The 20,508-nt window shown below is 44.1% G+C and overlaps 1 protein-coding gene across 4 annotated transcripts in view; it reads right to left on the bottom strand.

Moving 5' to 3' along the window:
- Positions 1 to 20,508, bottom strand: part of TANC1 (tetratricopeptide repeat, ankyrin repeat and coiled-coil containing 1) — a 222,223-nt gene that overhangs the window by 173,361 nt on the left and 28,354 nt on the right. The window lies entirely within an intron of this gene.

The raw sequence follows: 20,508 nt of genomic DNA, 5'->3' as shown, positions 1-20,508 counted from the left end.
CACGTGACAGTCCCAACCCTCTGGGTATGCAGGGCTCGGCAGCACTGACCCCGCTCCAGGGCGGCCCAGGAGGTCACGCAGCATGACCACGGGCACAGCCTGCTGGGTTGAAGAGCAGACTCTGGTCACCCTCCATTGTGCAGACAGTAGGAAACACCACCACAAAACTCCTAGAGCAACCAGAAGAAAGGTAGAGTTTTTGTTTTGTTTCATCATGAATGCTGGTGCTTGCAGAAACCAGGCCTAAATAAAGAAGATAGCAAGAGGAAGAACTCTGTGGGGATCCAGCTCACACTTCAGACGTGAACGACAAGAGGCATTATTTAAAAATACCTAGTTCCAGGTATTTATCTCCAGCTGAGGCTTCCATTTTCCTTGAGACAGGTGTACTGTTACATCTATCAACTACCCAAGGTGTGTCTTTGGCCCTAACCACCCATCAGAATCTCCTGGGGAGCTCTGAAAATTCTGATGCCCAGAAGAGTTAAAACAGAATCTCTGGGGATGGGACTCCAATGTTCGTACTTCTTAAAGCTGACCCACTAACTCTAATGCAGAGCCAGGACTGTGAACCACTACCCCTGACCTATTGTTCTGATGGTGTTTTCTTTCATCTTGGGAGGAGGGAAGAAAATATTTCTGCCTAAAAAAAAGGATGGGAGAAGAAATACAAATGGACTGGGAAAAGAACTTCAAACCTGAGGTGAGTGACAATGTGCAGGAGGTGACCCCCAGGCTGAGTGTGAAGTGTGGCCTGCAGGTGCGCACCCCCCAGGGGAAGACGGGCGTGGGGACAGGCCGAGTTGTTCATCGCCTAAGTGGGTCCTGGCCGGCCTCTATCATCGCGTTGGCGAGAGGTATTAAAGCTCATCTGTAAAGAACATTCTCTTGTCAAGTGTTTACTATGTGAGAAGTGATATAACATGATGGCTTTCACATGTGAAGAAACTACTAAACTATTTACCACTGCGACTTCTCTTGGTTCTTCGAATAACAGCACCGACAGGTTTTTTTAATTGACAACCTGTATTTTCCAGCCTGCCCAATCTAACAAAGCACGCGCTCATTACAGGATCGCTGCCTGGAGTTACCCTGCCCAAAGAGCAGGGCTTGCCTAGGTGTAAAACCAGCTGGCTCTTGGGAGGGCTGAACCCGAACTTGATTTCAATTAGCATCACGATGCGCTCAGATGTGGCACAGCGGCTGCGTAAGAGAACCTGCGTGCCTGGGTGAAGGTTGAGGGCCGCGGAACACTGTCTGCAGCTGAGGAGCTAATTCTGCTCTCCCTTCGTGTCCCATAATTCCTAGAGTTACCTGCTCTCTACTGGTTCTCTGATAGAGTGACTAAAAGCAGACTGTCCAGCTTGGATGCCTCCAATTTCTGTCTCTCTTGGGGGAATTAATCAGCTTTGCCTTATTCATCCTTTGCTATCTGTACCAGAATGACCTGGGCCATTCCTGGACACCACCCCAAACTAAGTAAGAATGGAACCGTAATATCTGAAGTAGAGCACAAGAGTACAACAAACAGCCTGTGAACCCGTCACAAACCTTCATCAGTGCTACCTTTGAACTGGGCTGTCCTGCTAAGTCTCTCCCTAACTGCTGCCACTTCCTAAGTGGTGTTTCATCAACTTACCCTCCTCCTTGGTCTCCCAGTGCATCTGGCCTGTCCAATGCATACTGGTCTGCATGGCCACTCACTCAAGTACCCCTCGGATCCCAGCACTGCTGGCTCCCCACTCCTGCCTCAAGTAGAAGTTCTCTGGACTTCCAGCCGATGCGAAACTTCTCTGCCACTTTCAGCTGAGGGCTTCAGGTCTGCAGGTTTTCCCTCCCAACTGAACATTAAGCTTCCTGAAGGCAGGGTCCCCATCATCCCTCTGTATCTTCCACAGGGCTTCACACATCTTAGGTTTCAAAAACAGTGCCTGACAGACAAACCAAGCCCCTGCCTCAACCCCAACTTTCCTTTCATTCACCTTCTCATTTCCCCTGAGAAAACTTTCATTTTTCTCCTTTCTGTAACAAAATCAGTAAGGGTAGGAGAGGAGATTTGCACACAAGTACAGAAAAGGCGGAAGAGAGAAGTCATAAGCTAGCAATCTCAACTATCCAGCAAATAGCTAGGAACCAAGATCTGGTCTTTCCAGCTGCCAAAACCTGCAACTAAATTCCTGCACAATTCAGAAAAGAACTTCCCAACCTCTGCCTAGCTCTACCCAACCCTCCCTTCCCCAGGCTCTCCTGAGAGCTATTTTCCTCCTTTAGATACAATTCTAGCAGGAGGGAAATACTCGGTTTCCCAGGCCACCATAAATTAAGAGGGTGGAGAGAGACTGTTAGATCAAGGCACAATGACAGCCCTGAGAAGCTGTGACTGACAGGAGACAATTTATAAATCCCAAACCATAGATTACAGGCCGTTAGGGTTTAAATAGGCTTTCAATCCCCCGAAGTGTCCAAGGACACCAAAACAAAGCATTTTGAAACAGTGCAATTAGTGGCTCTGAGATTACCCCAGGCCAAAGGAAACGTTCTTTCACTTTCAGTGGGTCTCCAGCCACTACATCCAGGGGGAGAAGATGCCCACAAGGCCAACCTCAGTCCCTAAGACCCACCTGTTCTAAGAAAAGGTAGCGGGGGAGGGCACCCTATCCGACAGCAACACACTATCTCTCTGCGGTCTCCAATAGCCCTGAACACAGATCCTTTAACCGAGCTACTCCCAACCTCACCACACGCTCCTCACGTTTCATCTGCCACCTTGTCTGTGGTATGTGTGAGGAACGCGCCTCACCAGAGTAGGAATTTCCTTCAGCAGAGGGACTGCAGTTTTGTGTGGACGCTGTGTCCCCATCACCACATCTCAACAGCTGCCGCTTGTTGGCCCTTGGCCAGTTTAATCTGTCCAGAAGCCCTACGCTCAGATGATCTTAAGGGGATGGAGCATTTAAATGAGTGTGTTTTAAAATAGCCTAAGCAGCCCTAGTCTGCATGGCTCAGTTGGTTGAACTTCATCTCATAAGGCAAAAGGTTGTTGGATTGATTCCTGGTCAGGGTACACACCTGGGTTGTGGGCCTTGCCCCCAGCTGGGGTGCGTGTGAGAAGCAACCCATCAATGTCTCTCTCTCACTTCGATGTTTCTCTCCCCTTCTTTCTCTCTACTTTCCCCTCTCTCAAATAAATGAATACAATCTTCAAAAAAAGAAACAGACCAAGCATTTCTCTCAGCTGCAGAGAGATTGGTTTTCCTGTTTTCTTATGCAGTTAAAAACACAGGTTTAAATGTTAGATTCTGTGATCAATGAAGCAATATTTGGTTTATCTGGGAACCTGATCTGTATGAACCACAGGGCCAAGGAATAAATTCTGCACCACTGTGTGTGCCCATCTGGACCTCAGAAGTTAGAGTGAGTTCTCCCTCCATCTAAAGCAGCCTAACTTCAAAGAGCTTCAACCATGTATCTATTCAGAAATAATACTGGGTGACTTCACATTTATGTCTTAATAAGTAATAGCATTCTAAAGTACTGATTTGCTTTGGGTTTAGCCAAGACAGTACGGTAATGGCGTTAACACACAGTTCTATAATATATGGTTATGATTTGTACGGGTGATTTTTAAAGTCTATTTTTATTGCATCTTTCCATTACCGTTTATCCTCCTTATACCATTTTGTACCTCCCCCACCCCCTTCCGCCTCACCCCAGTCACCACGCTGTTGTTCACGTCCGTGAGCCCTTCTTTTTTGCTCAATCCCTCCGCACCTAACCCCTCCCCCTCAGAGCCATTAGCCTGCTCCCTATCTATGAGTCTGTCTCTACTTTGCTTGTTAGTTCAGTTTGTTCATTAGATTCCACATATGAGTGAAATCATATGGTATTTGTCTTCTCTGACTGGCTTATTTGACTCGGCATAATGTTCTCCAGGTCCATCCACACTGTTGCAAAGGGTAAAATTTCTTTTTTTACAGCCACAAAGTGGTCCATTGTGTAAGTGTACCACAGTTGTTTTATCCACTCATCTATTGATGGATACTGGGCTGATTCCAAACCTTGGCTATTGTAAATAGTGCTGCAATAAACATAGGGGTGCTTATATTCTTTCAAACTAGCATTTCGGGTTTCTCCAGATAAATTCCCAGAAGTAGAATTGCTGGGGTTTTATCTAAATTAAGTTAAAAACTAAATCTATTTCCAGATTCTTAAAAGTAATGCTGTCTTGTTTTAAGCTCATTGTTAAATATGCCACTTACACTGTAAGATCCATTCATTTACAAACAGGGTACAGTAACCTACAGGGGTAGTAAAAATCTCTCTAGTTAGATCTAGGCCGTCCAGGACGGCCTGGCTGCTGTTTTCAGCTTCTATAGCCCTTCCTTCCCCACAGCTGAAGCCTCTTGACCCTCGCTCCTACCTTCCTCTCCAGTGGGAATTTTTAGAATAGAGATTTAAACAGCTTGAGCCAAGTTGCTCTTGCTGCTCAACAAGCTCTGACCTTGCGTCTAATAACTTGACTTTTTTCTCCTGCATTCCACAGGCATAACTCATCCTCTAACTCAGTTATGATAACTGCGCCTGAGTCCCTCTCTTGGTAAGTTCCTGAGGGCTGAGGTGATGCCTTTTCTTGGCAATGTTCCATGGGACTGGAGGTCTATTAAACCCACAGGGCCACAGCAGGGCAGGGCACATGGGAGCCCATGTCAGGCCAATCTGATGCCCTGGGCTACCTCACACCACCATCTGCCAGTCCACTAGCACTGAACACCCCTGCTCTTTCCTCCTGGCACACTGGACTTCCTCCAAGCTGCAGACACCAGTTCTGCTGCCCCTACAAGTCCCCCACATCTGGGTGGGGAGTTCCAGGCCCAAATTGGGCCTCAATAGGAAATGACTCAGATCACAAGAAGCTGAGGGTCCCCTGGCCAGTACACAAATTAAGTCACAAGATCCAGATCCTACCCTACTGAAAAATTAAAACCCCAGCAACAAAACATCATCAAAGCAACAGAAAATAGAATCTGGATCTTCTCCCCCATTGTGGCCAGGGTACATGGAAGCCATGGTACCCTCACTCACTAGTTCTAAGGTAAAACCTGAGAAATATCAGAGAAATAACTATGACTGTGTCTTCCCTGGGTAGAGGGGAATTAGAGGGATTCTTATAAACCACTTGAAGGCTAACACTTACGGCTACTGAAATTATAAGCATGAAAATAACCAAATAAATTCTTCTCTCCTAGGAAATCAAGTCATTTTCTAAAACCCTATCAACAAACCTAAATTTATATGTACATTTTTATCAATACCCTTTTAAAAAATCGGAGAACAGTAAAAACTAGCTGGCCAAACTGTCGTCAGCCACTTCAAAATAACACACAAAAAAAGCAACTTTCATTCTCTGGTCAAAGCTTATTGCTGCAATACCCATCATTTTCTACAGAATGCTAGCATTTTCTGCTTTCTACCACTATTCTGTAGAAACACTTGCCCCCCTTGGCTTTACAGCTTTGCTTTTTGATCTTGTTAACAATCCTGAAAATTCCAACCTTGCAATTGCTTTCAGTCCTGGGAAGGAATCACACCAGTCATTTAAAACCAAAAGCAGTGTCAACACTTCCTCAGTGACACAGCTGTGCTGAGTGACCAGTGAATACAAGTTTGTTTTTCTTTTCTTACTTTTTTTTTTTTGAAAACGATGACTTCTCTTTAAACGAACTCTCAACATTATTGAACATGTAACTTCGTGGTCAACAACAGGAAGGCATTAGTACAGCAGAAGCACTAACTGCCTCTGAGAAAGCGCAGCAACGATACCCAAACAAGGGGGCGCTGCCCGGTGACGGCAGGCCGAAGACCCACTATGTACGTCATGCATGACACGGAACACACGTTCCGTATTACAAACCCCAAAAAATAGGCATGTGACTCAGCAATCCCACTTCCCACTTCTGGGTACTCATCCAACAGAATTGAAAACAGGGATACAAAGAGATACCTGCCCTCCCGTGTTCACTGCAGCACTCTGCACAGTAGCCAAGATGTGGAAGCAACATAAACGTCCATGCCAGATGACTGGATAAAGAACATGTAGTATCAGGGTGGCCAAAAAGTCCGTTCAGTTCTTCCTGTACGATGGCCCTAGCAGTGCTTAGTTGTCTTTAACTGCACTCAAAACAATGTTGTTAGATCGTATTGTCACAGCTGTCGTATCAGCATGCGTTTAAAAAAGACACAAAATTGGTGAATTTTTGTGCGGCTGTTTTAATATTCAAGATGGAAAAAATATTCAACATAATAAAGCAGCGATTATGCTTTATTATTTCAAGAAATGTAAAAACGCAAATGAAATACATACAAAAAAGATTTGTGCAGTGTATGGAGAATGTGCTGTGACTGATCAAACGTGTCAAAAGTGGTTTGCAAAGTTCCTTGGTACTATGGACATTTTGGCCAAATAATTCTCTGCTGTGGGGCTGTCTTATGCATTGGAAGATGTTTAGCAGCACCCCTGGCCTCTACCCACTAGAAGCCAATAGTGGGAGATAGCCAACATACTCAAAATATCCAAGTCAATAAAGTTATTGGTGAAAATGAGAAATGTATCTTTTATTTTATAGAAAAAAACTAAATGGACTTTTTGGCCAACCCACTATATAACTACAATGGAATATTACTCAACCTTTTAAAAAAAAAGGAAATCCTATCACAAGCTAAATATGGATGAATCTTGAGGACACTGCACTAAGTGAAATGAGCCAGTCACAGAAGGTCAAATACTGGATGATTGCAACTCAAATGAGGTATCTAAGGTAGTCAGACTCATAGAAGCAGAAAGTAGAATGGCAGCTGCCGGGGCCAGAGGGAAGGGGGACATGGGGAGATGTTCAATGGCTATAAAGCAATGCACAATGCAAAAGCCCTAGAGATCTACTGTACAACATTACACTTGTAGTTAACAATACCTCTCCCCTAAAAATTTGCTAAGAGAGTAGAGCTCATGTCATGTGTTTCTTTTACCACAATTTTTTTTTTAAAAGAGAAAGATAAAAGAATAGGCTAGGATTATGCTGGTTTCAAAGTTCCCATCCCTTCTACTGCTCCATGCTGCCTACATGCAATAGAAATACAAACAATATAGATGAGCATATAATTAAGGGCTAGAGTGCTGACCATGCTAATTTTGGACTGCCATTTCTTATGGAGAGATCCCCAAACACACATCAATAGTCACAGTTTGAATGGCCTCCAGATAAGAGGAGAGACCCCAGGCACACACATTAAGGAGAAAGGTGCATATGAGACACATAACTAACTGTTCTGGACAGAGGGCATTTCTGCTTAATTCCAAAACCCCAGGTGTACTCGGGGAAGCAAGATTGCCAGGTGACGCATAACTGTGCCTGCGCAGTGTCTCCATCTCCTTCCTGAGTCACAGCCCACTGAGGGCCCCAGCAGAGAAAGAGTGGCATTCGGGCCACACCTCTGACAAGCAGTGTCACCTCAAGGGAGTCACATCACTTCCGCTCCAGTAGCCTTCTGGTCTTCAGTTATTAAAGTGAAAATACCTCCAAAGGCTGTTGGAAACAAGTAAAATAATGTATATCCAGGGCTTTCAAACCTATGTTTAAGTAGAACTATTTTCTTGTACAATTTCAAAAGAACGAAAAGACAGTGATCTCTCTACTAGTTTCCCTAGGAAAATTTTTCAGCTGCCTTCTGTTTTCCACTTTTTAAATGGGACTTCACAAGCCCCGTCTCCAGGCCTCTAAACTTCTACTTATGCCCTGTATTGCACACCCTGGCCTTTAATTACAACCCGCTCCGCACTTTTCATCCTTCTCTTGCATGTGGACAGTATGGTAAAGTAGAAAAGACAGGAACTCTGAAGTCACAATAGTCTGGATTCTTGTGCTGGCTTGTCAATATTTTTCATATCGTACTTTTTTTTTTTTACTTTGGAGCAATCTTTTCTGAGTGTGTGTGGAACACATTAATTTTTTTGAATATATCTTAAGTTCAGCAATTCCTTCTGTTTTAATTTCATTGTATTCTGTTCAATTTAAATAAAATTTAATTTACTATTTTCTTTTAAACATCTGCAGTAAATTTCTGAATGGTAAAATTACTTTTCCATGTATTTTTTAAAATTTTGTCCCAGAAGCATAGATTACTTTTGTCAGTGGAAAAATAACTTTCAAAAAGAAAAGCCTTAATAATTTTCAGTAGAATGAGAAAAGGATTCAAACCCTGCCCTCCAGCTTCAAACATGGATCTGAACCACTGACATGTGTGGGCAGCGTCTACCAAAGTGTGGGCAAGGGCCAAATATTATGTGAATGTGATAACATATGAGGTCTGTCCAGAAAAAGTCCAGCCATTGTTAATATAACGAGAACAGTTTGTGCAACATCAATGTAACCTGGCAGCCAAGGAGAGTGGACTGGGATGTGTACGTGTGAACAATGACAACTTCACTGTACTAGTCACTAGGGGCGGTAGATGCCCTTGAGCGATCATGTGTACTGTGTGGCCGTCACATTCAAAATGACTGAGCCAGTAGAGCAAAGAATCCGCATCAAATTTTGCATTCAGCTTGAACTGTGGAAGTTATTCAAATGATTAGGAAGGCTTTTCGGGGACGATGTAATGAGTGCAGCGCAAATAAAAATGTGGCACAAATGCTTCACACATGGTCAAGAATGTGTTGGAAATGATCCAACAAGCAGAATAACTGAAAATGTTCCAGCTGCAATCAACAAAGATCAAGCACTGACAGTGTGAGAGAACTAGAAGCGGATCTGGGGACTCTAAAAACTACTGTACCGGAGATTTTGACGCAGGATCTTGGCATGAAACGTGTCACGGCAAAATTCATTCTGCAGATTCTGCTACCAGAGCAGAAGGAACATTATGCTGCAGTTGCTAATGACTTGATTCAAACTGCTACCAATGAACCAGATTTCCTTAAGAAGGTCATAATCAGAGATGAATTGTGGGTCTAGAGCCATTACCTGGAAAAGAAGGCCTAGCTGTCTCAACAGAAGTCGCCTGGTTTTCCACACCTGAAGAAGGTGCAGTGAGGTCACAGCAAGATCAAGACCATTTTTTGATTGGGAAGGTGCTGTCCATTAAAAGTGTGCCCCTCCAGGCCAGACAATTAATAAGGAGTACTACCTCAATGTTCTTCATCAGTTGAGAGACGCATTACAAAGAAAATAGCCACAGCTATGGGCACCTGGTGATTCGCAGCTTCATCACGACAACACACCCACTCGTGCATCACGCTGTACAGAGTTTTTTGACAAAACATCAGATCACCCAGGTGACTCAGCACCACCTACAGCCCAAACTTGGCATCCCATGACTTCTGGTTTTCCCCGAAACAAAAAACTGTCTTTGAAAGGGAAGAGATTTCAGACCATCAGTGAGATTTGGGAAAATACAACAGGGCAGCTGATGGCGATTCCAACAAAGGACTTTGCAGAGTGGTCTGAACAACAGACGAGATACTGGGAGAACTGTGTGAGGTTCTAAGGTGCCTACTTTGAAGGGGACTGAGGCATCACTGCCCTGCGTACAACAGTCCTTATATCTTATATCTTCCTCAATAAATGTCTGTGTAATATGAAATGTTTTTCATATTACATAGCTGGAATGTGTGGCTGGATACCTTCTAGACAGACCTATAATATCACTCAGTAGATAAAGTACCTGTTTTAAGATCCATATTCTGCTAACATTCTCATTTATAGTATTATCTGTAAGATGATCAGATCGTTTAATTTAGGGTCCTGTGCTAATGAGTAAGAACCCGAGTCTTTTTTCTTAGCTTCTTATAACTCCAGACTCCAGTTGTCTCACAACAGATGGTCCAGAACCACATCTGCACCAGCAAACCACTTCGGGCGCCCTGGTAATGACCCATACATAGCTCAGACACTGCTTCTATGAGTGATAACACATTATTACATGTTAACTTAACAAGCCCTGTTTTCCCACAGATGATGGAAAGATAAAAGTAAAAGCACTATGGTCTCCAGAAAAAGTGTCTAGAAAAAAGACTCTTAGACAGGAGAAGGCAAAAAGGAGGAGACAGGGACCACACCACACAACAGATGTGAGCGTGACCTTGGAGAGTCTCTCACATGCGTGGGTCCTGACCAGCTTCACAGGCAAAGGCAGCAAACTGCATTAGATGTGTTCACGCCCTTCCAATTCTAAAATTCCATCTAAGTCCACAAATTCGGAATTGACTCTGAATTAAAAGAAGTAAGGCATGTAAAATCCCCACACAGTGGCGAGCATGCAGTAAGCATGTCGTGAATACCATCAGCTGTTATTCAAACAAGGAGGTCCGGGTCTGTAAGCAGCACACACAGCATATATTTGCATTTCTTTGGTGGGATTTTCAAAAGGAAAAGAAAAACACACTTTAAAGTCCTATTTTAATCAGCACTGTTAAATCAAAGGAGCCCAGAATGAAACAATAAATTATGAAGCTCTACATGAAAGGACATAAGCCTCTCAAAATCGGCTGGCTGTGTTTTGTTTCTGCTTAGACTCTCGGTGAACCCTTGGCGGCAACGGGAAGAAAGCGTAAGTGCTGTGAAGAAAGCGTAAGTGCTGTGAAGTCGCACTTCGCTCCTTGCGCTCAGCGCACGTTTACTGAAAATCCCTGTGTGCGAGCTGCCGCGAGGGAGCAGAGACCTCGCCTCCAGTTTCAAACAATGACAAGTGATGAGTGTTCCCAGGGCACCAATGATGGAGGGCCTGCATCAGGAAAAGGTTATGCTGAAACCTCCAGAACAAAGGTCTCAAACCAGTGGCTCACAGGCTTGGTTTCAGTTTGTCACTGAGTCGGGTTGCCAGCACTTAGAAACAGAGAGGTCATGCATAAATAAGGGGGTCTCCTGGAAAAACGGAAGTGCCAGCAGTAGTGAGCCCACATTCCCTCTCAGCCACAGCCTACAGCAGCTGAGCGGCACCTTCCCCTCCAGTGCTCCCTTCTTGAGCCCCAACCCTGGGGATGAGGATGGGCTGCCATTTGCCATCAGCTCAGCCCTCGCAGGCTCAGATCTGGTTTCCTTTACCCACTGCTCCTGCGCACAATCAAGGAGCTGCTTAGTGGCTCAGGCTCTGGAGCAGAAACTACTGAGCGCCATAGAATCTCTGCTCTGCCACATACTAGCCGTGTTATTATCTTAGGCAAGGAATTCAGCTCTCATTTTCCCGACTGCGAAACTGGGGTGCTGACAGCATTTACCTTATGGGGCTGGTGTGAGGGGAAACGTGCTGTTACCTGCAAAGTGCTTAGCTGTGCCTGATACATAGCAACTGCTCTATAAATATTAGATGTTACTACTTTCTGGTCCCCAAAGGCATATGTGTTTGGAACTTCTGTCCTAGAACTTTAATACTGTAAGGCCATGTACTAAAAATTTTTATATGAAAAAGAAAATGGCTTCTGGCAAAAGCTGTTCAGATACAACTTAATTACCAGACCCACTAGATACAAAGGACAGATATTATATGATTTCACTTATATGAGATGCCTAGAGGACCAAAGTCATGGAGACAGAATGCAGAATAGAGGTCAGAAGGGCAGGGGAAGAGGAGACAGGGAATTAGTGTTGAATGGTACACAGTCTCTCTCGGGGTGATGAGGAAGTTGCGGAAACGGATGGATGGTGGGATGACTGTGCAATAATTAAAATGTACTTAACGCCACTCAGTCACTTAAAATGGCTAAAATGTAACTTTTGCAACATATATTTTATTTTTTTTAATGTCTGCATGCATGCCGTGCCTACTTTTTCCCTTTTTAAATTAAATATATTGGGGCAACATTGGTTAATAACATTATATACATTACACGTATATTTTTATAATACATCTACATTTGTTTCATATGTGTTAGCATATTTTTTTAAATAAAGTACTAGAACCAACATAATTTGGCCTGCTGCTATTTGCTAGGAGTAAGTTGTTAATGATCACAAAGACTCCAAATGCCTGTAAGTGCATGTTCTCAAAAGCCAAGTATGTACTGCCCTTCCCGTAACAGTTTAGGGGAAACGGTATTAACTATTTTAACAGCTGTGCGGAACAACAGTGGGCTTTCTTCTCCGTCTCGAGGCCCCGTGGGAATGCATCGGGCGCAAGTACAGGAGGCGGCCAGTGGGGTAGGTACCTGCCTGCAGCAGTCGGGCTGCTCCTCCTTCACCGCACAATGCTCCGCACAGAACTTCGTTCTCCCTCTTCCCTCCACAAATATACCAAGTGGGGAGCTTCCTACCAGGCACCGCGCAACTATCTTCTGGGAACTGTGGGCTGCTGGGAAACAATGACGAGAGAGGCTGCTCTCCACGTCTGTTCTATAACAGCATTCAAAGCTATTGCTCAACAAGTCCTGCCAGGCTGTTATCAGTAGGCACCAGGGAGTGTCCCAGACCCTTTCAACCAGGGTCTTTTAAATTTCTATGCACTGCTCCTTTCTGGGGTATCTTTCCTTCATGAAAAAAAAAAGTATGTAAAATAATAAGCAAATTTCAAATTATTTTGAAAACTGCATTTAACCTGAGAGATACTACCCCCCCACCAGAGGTTTATCCAGTATGTACCTGCAGTCTTCCAACTCAGAACCACTGCAAATACTTCTTCCCTCACATGCACAGGACCCTCATGAGGAGTCAGCCAAACTGCACCGAGACCTCTCTCAGAAGAAGCTGTGCTGCCCTTGGAAATTTCTCCAGTGGACTGATGACTTTTTTGGCACAAGTGTTTGGCAGGAAAGATCTTTTTAAATACTACTGAAAATTTAAAATGATAGAAGATATTGATACATTTTATCTTTTACATATCATATGCTGAGTACGGGAGAACTAGCTGGTGCCTCGGTTTCCACTGTTGCCAGATAATTAAGAAACCAACCCTCGGGGGGCTGTATGTCCTCTAGTTAAACCCTCAAGCACTGGCGGTCATGTTCCCCTGCTAGGAGAGAAACGGAATCCAAAAAGACAAAGGGAAAAGATCATAGGCAAAGTGCACAGTTTCTACCAACGTGTAGATCAAATAACAAGTATTTTTCTACTCCAGGGATCAAAGGAGGAGAAAAATGTTTTTAAAACTCACTAAAAAAAACAGCCTCAAGCAAAACTATCTCCATCTGAGAAATGGCTTCAGTCTACGAGCCACAGAGCACGGCAGGGAACTGAAGAGGGGTCATTGTTTCTATGAAAACAAAGCGCAGCCTTCCCTGTCCAAGCTGCATGTAAACCAAAAGATATAGTAAGTAGAGCGGGAAAGTCAGTGGATTAGGAGACAAAAAAGAGAGCGACCCCAGATCTGCTGCTGCTATGGGTTGAACCGTGTCCTCCTCAAAACCCATGTTGAAATCCCAACTCCCGTCCCTCAGAATGTGATTTCATTTGGTGACAGTCTTTGAACAGAGGCAATCGAGGTAAAATGAGGTCATTCGGGTGGGTCCTAATACAGTGTGACTGGTGTCCTTATAAAAAGGGAAACTTGGAACAAAGAGACAGGCACAGGTAAGGAAAAGCTGCTATGAAGAGACACAGGAAAAAGACAGCCGTGTATGAGCCAAGAAGGGAGGCTTCCAACACGTTTTTCCCTCACAGGCCTCAGAAGAAGCCAGCCTGACAACACCTTGACCTTGGACTTCCAGCCTCCAGAAGTGTGAGACAAGACATTTCCGCTGATTAAACCACCCAGCCTGTGGTACTTTGATAGGGCCGCCTCGCAGACTAGAGCAGCTATTTACCTGTCATGTAGCCTCATACCAGACACAACGTAGTCCTCAGGGGCCTCTGCTACCAAGCGGACATGAAACAATACCCCCGTCTGTGAAGGCTGAGTAGCCTGTCAGCACTGTGTCAGGCACAGTGGGTCACAGGAGAAATCTAAAGCCCTCTCTAGCCTCTCCTGCAAAGATCTTACTACCTAACTGGCAAAGGGAATGTATAACACATTGCAAATTGACCACACTGCTATAAATCAGGGCCAAGAATCTTTTTGAAATCAAATTCTTTATCAGCCAACGAGCAAAATGGCAGAGACAAATTTTAAGATACGATTTTCCCAGGACAAAGAGCAAGTACATCATAAACACGATTATGTTCTGTGAAGTTCGGGCATATCGGGATGTGTCATCCTCTGTGTCTCTCTCACCCCCTCGGGACACAGCAACCTGACGTAACCGGCCTGCTCTGCCCACAAAGCAGAATACAATACGCCTTCAATATGGCAGCCCCTTTCCTCTCCCTAAATACATCATTGATTTCCACCATTTTATGCTCCAGTTACTGCCCAAAAGCAGACCCAGACGAGTTTCAAATGCTTCTCCCCTTAAAGTAAAAAAGGAGTGATCAGAACAAGCAACGATCGATCTGCAGCTTTCGCTCAGAGGAGTCTTTTGCTCACCACCTTCTCCAGTCTCTCTGCCACCCACACATCTACCCTGGTGGGGGAGAAGGGGCAGAGAACCTGACCACTGTGGCTGGCGACCGTGCCACACAGACCACGTGAAACCACCAAAGAGAAGAAAAAGTTGTCTTTCTTTAGAACGCTGACAGAATAGCTACTTACATTCCCAATAGAAACAGAATTAGGAGCAATGTCAAACAAAAATTAAAAGCTTAAATCTCCCTTAAAAAAAGTAGAGCTATATATTTGGGTCATTTTATTTTTAACCACAGCCTTCAAAATGACCTGAATATCCCAACATCCACTCTAAATGACAAGTTCTGCAATTTCTATGAATAATTTAGTTGAGCAAATTTGTTACACTTGTTGAATAAAAATGTTACTTTAGAAAATGACAAGCCAGTTGCCCACAGTAATTTTCGGCCTGAATAGCTTCCATCACCCTTAGGAAAAAGCAGCGTGTGAAGGGAGAGAACAACTTTAAAATTGGGGCTCCGGCCACGCAGAGACTTCATCAGCATATGGAAGGGGGCAGTTTTTGTGCACCTGAAATTTTCCATCTATCTGCCACCTCTCAAAAAAAATCTAGATGTACCAAGGTATTTTAAAGTGCCATAGCCTGTGTTTGAATTCCATTTCTCAAAGTCATTGCTATGAGGACAATCAATTACAGTGACTTCCTTAGAACATGGAGGGAATAGTACATGCCAGAATATTTTACTTTGACTTCCACTAATAAGGAAACAACAGCTGTATCGGCCTCATCAACAGCAATATGGTTAGTGGCTTTCTTGTTTTGTTTCTAAATGCAACCTAACTCTTAAAAAACCAATTTCTCAAATAGAAGAAAATCAATGTATCCAGAATGTTGTTAGCCTTGGGAAAGAAAACAGCATTTACTGCTTACTGCCTGGCCCTGTAGTTCAGCTGGTTGGACCATGTCCAGATACACCCAGGTTGTGGGTTGATCCCCCGTCAGAGCATGTATGAGAATCAACCAGTGAATGCACAAATAAGCTTAACAACAAATCGATGTTTCTCTCTCTAAAATCAGTCAAAGAATTTAACTTAAGAAAACAGCATTTATTATTGCTAGGGAGTGAAGAGTGGGGGGGGGGGTTTACTTGGTTCCTGGTTCCTTTGATGTGGACAGCAGCCCTCTCTGGTTTACCAACTGGGTCTCTCTCTGGATCTCTCACTCACCTCTTCCTAGACGCCCTAGTGACTGATCCTTGCAGGTCTGGGAACCAAAACTGGAGACAGGAGCCCGGCTAGTCCACTTTTTGGGTGCCAGGCTAGCCTCTGGATGCACACATGTAAGGCTTTACTCTTTTTAGAGAAAGGGGAAGGTAGGGAGACAAGAGAGGGAGAGAAATATCGTTGTAAGAGAGAAACATCGATCCAAGTTGCCTCTTGCATGCGTCCTGACCTGGGACTGAACCTGCAACCCAGGTATGTGCCTTGACTGGGAATCAGACCAGTGACCTTCCCCTTCACAGGTTGACACCCAACCGAGCCACCCCCGAGAGGGCCACTTCGGTCTTCTTAAACATGCGGGTCCCATGGCTGCAGGCCCCACTCGGGGAAGGCTCAAACGGCCCAGCATCGCCTGTGAGCAGCCTGGCAAGCCTGCCTATCCTGGAACTCACCCGCCATTAGGAAGCTCACTGCTGACACAGTTCAGTCACATTCTCCAAAAATAGGTCTGTCAGCCAAGAAGGTGAGAGAAAAACATCTATCAGTTGCCTCCTACAGACATCCCAACTGGAGATCAAACTCGTAACCTAGGCATGTGCCCTGACCAGGAATCGAACCTGCAGCCTTTTGGTGTGCAGGACAACCCTCCAACCAACTGGGCAGGGCAAAAGAAACATTTTAAAGGCTTTCATTCATTGCTACCAACACATAGTTCTGAATGTCGTTTCCCTCCCACATCCCTGAGATAGAACGGACAGATTATGATCTGTGCACCAGAGCCCCGGGTACCCACAATGGTGAGGAGGGCCGGCAGGGTTTACGGGCACGCCCACCATGGGCCTGGCCCGCGACTAACACTCCCACGACTTCTCACTCAAAGGGTTAGGAAGGACACGGCTGCGTTCCCCTAGTGAGTAATGTTTCTGGAGTCAGCATAACTTTTCCTTGAGTCACTCTTTGTTCAGCCACTTTTCTCAAGGACTCCCAGCAACCCCCAATCCTTATTTTATCGGTTTCTAATTCTATCCCTGTTGTGTCTAAGTATTTGCCAACTATCACAGTTTCTCAGATTGCCCTGCCCATCGAGGCCATAAAGTCATCAACCAGTTACGTATGTGAGTGGCTAAGCCTCTTTTATGTAAAATTAAGGACAGGAATATTTACTACTGATGTTCTCTGAATGATATTATAACTACCATGTAAGAAAATGTATCTGATCCTTTAAGGAAGTTCCTAAGGAAATAGAGGGTACCCATAAAGATCCATATACGCTATTTCCACTGGTTCTTTAATATTCAGCCCACCTATTTTCAGAAGAAGTTTTTTTCCTCTCTTGATGTGAAATGCTCTGCTGAATATACTCCAATAGCACTTATGTATTTTATGTACGGATAATCAATAAAATGCCATCACTATGGAAATGCTGTTCAGTTTCACTTTCTGTGCAGTACTAAGCACATAGCTGAGCACAATCTCGAATGAAGCGTTGCCCAAATCTATCATTTATTTCTCCAGTCTGCTTTTAGTTCTTCCAGAAACAACCATTTAAATTCTAAATCTGTCTGAAATTCCTAACTTATCACAGCAGTTAAACCCAGTCCCAGAGAGGAACAGAAACCTGTAGATGATCCATCTACCCCAACGGTCATCCCAAATGCATGCACACCCACTACCGCCCGCCACTCTGAGGTGGGCACCAAAGTGTCCGGCCGAGAACTCCCCTCGGAGGAGCGCTATCATGGACTCTCCGCAGGGGCAGGAACAGAAGTCTATTAACTTCGTAGTCTCCCTTCTTGAGATCTTTTAAACCCAGAAATAAGGCCAGTATTTGACAATCTTAAAAACTGTTAATTTGTTCAGAAAGTCAGACTAATTTAGCACCGAACATTCCACAATAACGACAATGAGTGCCCCACTCCAGGCCATCTGCTCCTGCCCTTCCAGAGACTTCAGCTGCCTCCGCCCTAACCTCTCCTGGGGGCTGTGAACAAAGTGCCTCCTTAAGTGCCCCGCCATCCACCCACAGCTTTTGCCAAGGTCAGGTCAAGTCCAGTGACTTCACCTTATCTCCATTTTCTCACTTCCAAACAATTAACTTGCTTTCCTTATTACTTTATTCAGGTCTATTCCTTTCAAATGGTTGAAATACCTTTCCAATTTAAAGCAATTTTGCATACTTTGTACATGAACTGCATCTTTCCCTCTCGCATGTCCAGCATAATTGGTATGGGGAAGTGTTCAGGCCACTCTAGCAGGGACACTTTCATCTGCAGGGGTGTGGTTTGGGCTCACCTCACCAGCACAGTCAGGCGGATGGCCAGGGAGAGCCTTCTAGTTTACACCCAAAACATCCTACACTCAATCTGCCTGATAGTTTACCTCTCTGTCAATTTCTCATCCACATATCACTCCAAAAAACTAGCAAACTCTTCTTCAAACAGTGCCACATGGTTTCCCTTCTGGATTACTTTTAGTCTTTCAAAACCAGATAAAAAGAGGAGAGTATCAGGTGATCTCCTGCATTAGAAAGAAAATTATTAGACTGTCTAATCATGTTTACTTATCTCATTCTTTTATGTCTATTTCTGTGCATTTTCAATGCAAATAGCTTATTAGTAAACAATGTGTGATTATAATTCATAAATATATCAATGTTGCAAGTATAAGCAAAAAGTACTTTACTGAGAGGATTGCTATGTGAAAAGTGTTTAGACTACTGGGCTAAACAATAACACTTCCTTATAACACACCTTCTTGGTGCTCTATGGACAACTCTTACTACAATGTTTCATTCTAGTTGTTTGGCTAATAAACGTTTTATATTTGTGTAGTGTTTAAATGATAACATAATATTCTTATTACTAAAATCAGCCCTCACACTTGGCTTTCCTGTTATATCTCTGAACTATATTTTCTCATTTAGGTCTATTCTTAAAGTCAGTCTCCATAATTAAAAAAATTTTTTTTGCTTTACTTGAAAACTAAAACCAAGTAAACAAACATCCTTTTAAAAATAAATGACATTCAGGGAAAAATTTCAAACACAGAAAGCACTTGCAAAGTACAGACACTATTCTAAGTTTTTCTCATTGAGTTATCTTCATAATGTTACAACTATAAAATTATATCATACAATATTCACTTTAATAAAATTAATTATAAATTTAGTATTTTAATAGATGGGGAAATGTATTTTGTAAAACTCCAGACAGCTTTAATATTTCCAAGAAGAGTCTCTGAAGACATCATTCTCCATCCTTCCACTTTCTTCATCTACCTGCCAGATCAAGGAATCCCAGTTATTAATGGTGTGGCAAGGCAATTTAACCTCCTCAGCCTCAGAATCCTTATCTGCATCCAGCTCATTAAGCTCTGTCCCAGGCCCTGTTCTTGGCTGGGGGATAGAGAGGAGAACAAAAGACAAGATCCTGTTCGCAAGTGAACAAAAGACAAGATCCTATTCTCAAGGAACCTATTAGATAATGCTCGGAAGGCACCTGGTCCAGAAGATAACCACTCATTATGTTAGCCTTATAATTTCTCCAGACTAAGAGCTACTTTAGTTATTAATATCTTAGACCTATTTTCATTTTAAGGGAAATCCCATTTGCCTTCTTCTTCCTAGCCCCCAAATCTTTCCTAGCCACAGAAAAACAGCAGAGAAGGCAGGTAAATGATTCATCAGAATTTGGTGCCAGCAAGCACGTTGATTCTCTTCCATTCCTTGACAAGAACTGATGTAAAGCTCTACAGATCCAACCAGTAATTGGTGGTAAAAATATCACAGACAGGAACAGGGTTCTGCAAAGGACTTGCAGTGGAGAACATCCTGCTGATCCTCCCAGGACCGCTTTTTGATGAGGCTGATGAAGGGCCTTTTGCACCTGGAGGCTACAGCGAGACACTGCTGTGCCTCTGACAGCTGCAAAGTTTAACTGCAGAGCAACTTCATTCCCAGCAATGACGGCTTCCAGGCTGCCCTTGCCAGGACCTGCCATGAGGACACCTCTTTATTTATTCAGAAGTATCATCTAATCACAACCACAGGCTATGCTCTCCATGGCCACCACTGTTACCCAGAAAGCACTGCTCAAGCAGCCTACCTTTCAGTACAAAATCTAAAAGCACCAGCAGAATGAAAGAATTCTGCTGATCCAAAGTAAACACGTGGAGGAAAATGGTAACAGGAACTCCTAAGAGAGCACTTCCCTCGTAAACAGCTTAGATCACTCACCTCACTGAATTTAAATATCTGAGCAGGCCCACCTCTTCATCCAGGGGTCACCAATGCCACTGGCCGCCCCTGAAGACAGGATACACCTTAGGATTTTGGGGTTACAACCTCAAAAACGCCTGTTTCCTAATGTGTGTATTTCATACTGTTCTGCTAAAAAGAAAGAAAATCGGCGGCAAAACGTTTGCAGTTTGCTGGTCAGCTGCAAAGCCAGGGAGTTGGCCATCATCTGTCCTCACCCCCAGTGTCTGCTCTCAGCATCAGAAATAGGCAACCCTCCTCACCACTGCCACGGAGGCCTCCTCCATGTGTTCGTGCACCTAAAGTCAGTATCGGGTTGCTGATTTCAGACTTAATGGGGGGGAGGGAAGGATGGAGGGAGGGAGATGAGAAAGCAGGTAGAGACTGAGCCCCATCTCTGTGCTGGCTGTACCTCTAGCCTCTCCTCCCACTGTGGGTCCCAAATCCGGGAAGAATCTTCTACCAACAAGACTGTCTGAAGACAGCAGACACCTCAACCCCTGATACTGGGCCCTTAAGCTTCTCCGGAGCTCCCAAACTCCTTCTGAGACCAGGTCAGTGTTACCTGGACCTTTCACCAGTTCCATCACCACTCATGCCCAATCCAG

The sequence above is a fragment of the Artibeus jamaicensis genome, unplaced genomic scaffold (assembly GCF_021234435.1).
Source record: "Artibeus jamaicensis isolate MK-2021 breed Jamaican fruit bat unplaced genomic scaffold, CSHL_Jam_final contig_936, whole genome shotgun sequence".
Taxonomy (NCBI): Eukaryota; Metazoa; Chordata; class Mammalia; order Chiroptera; family Phyllostomidae; genus Artibeus; species Artibeus jamaicensis.
This window is presented reverse-complemented; position numbering and strand designations above follow the sequence as displayed.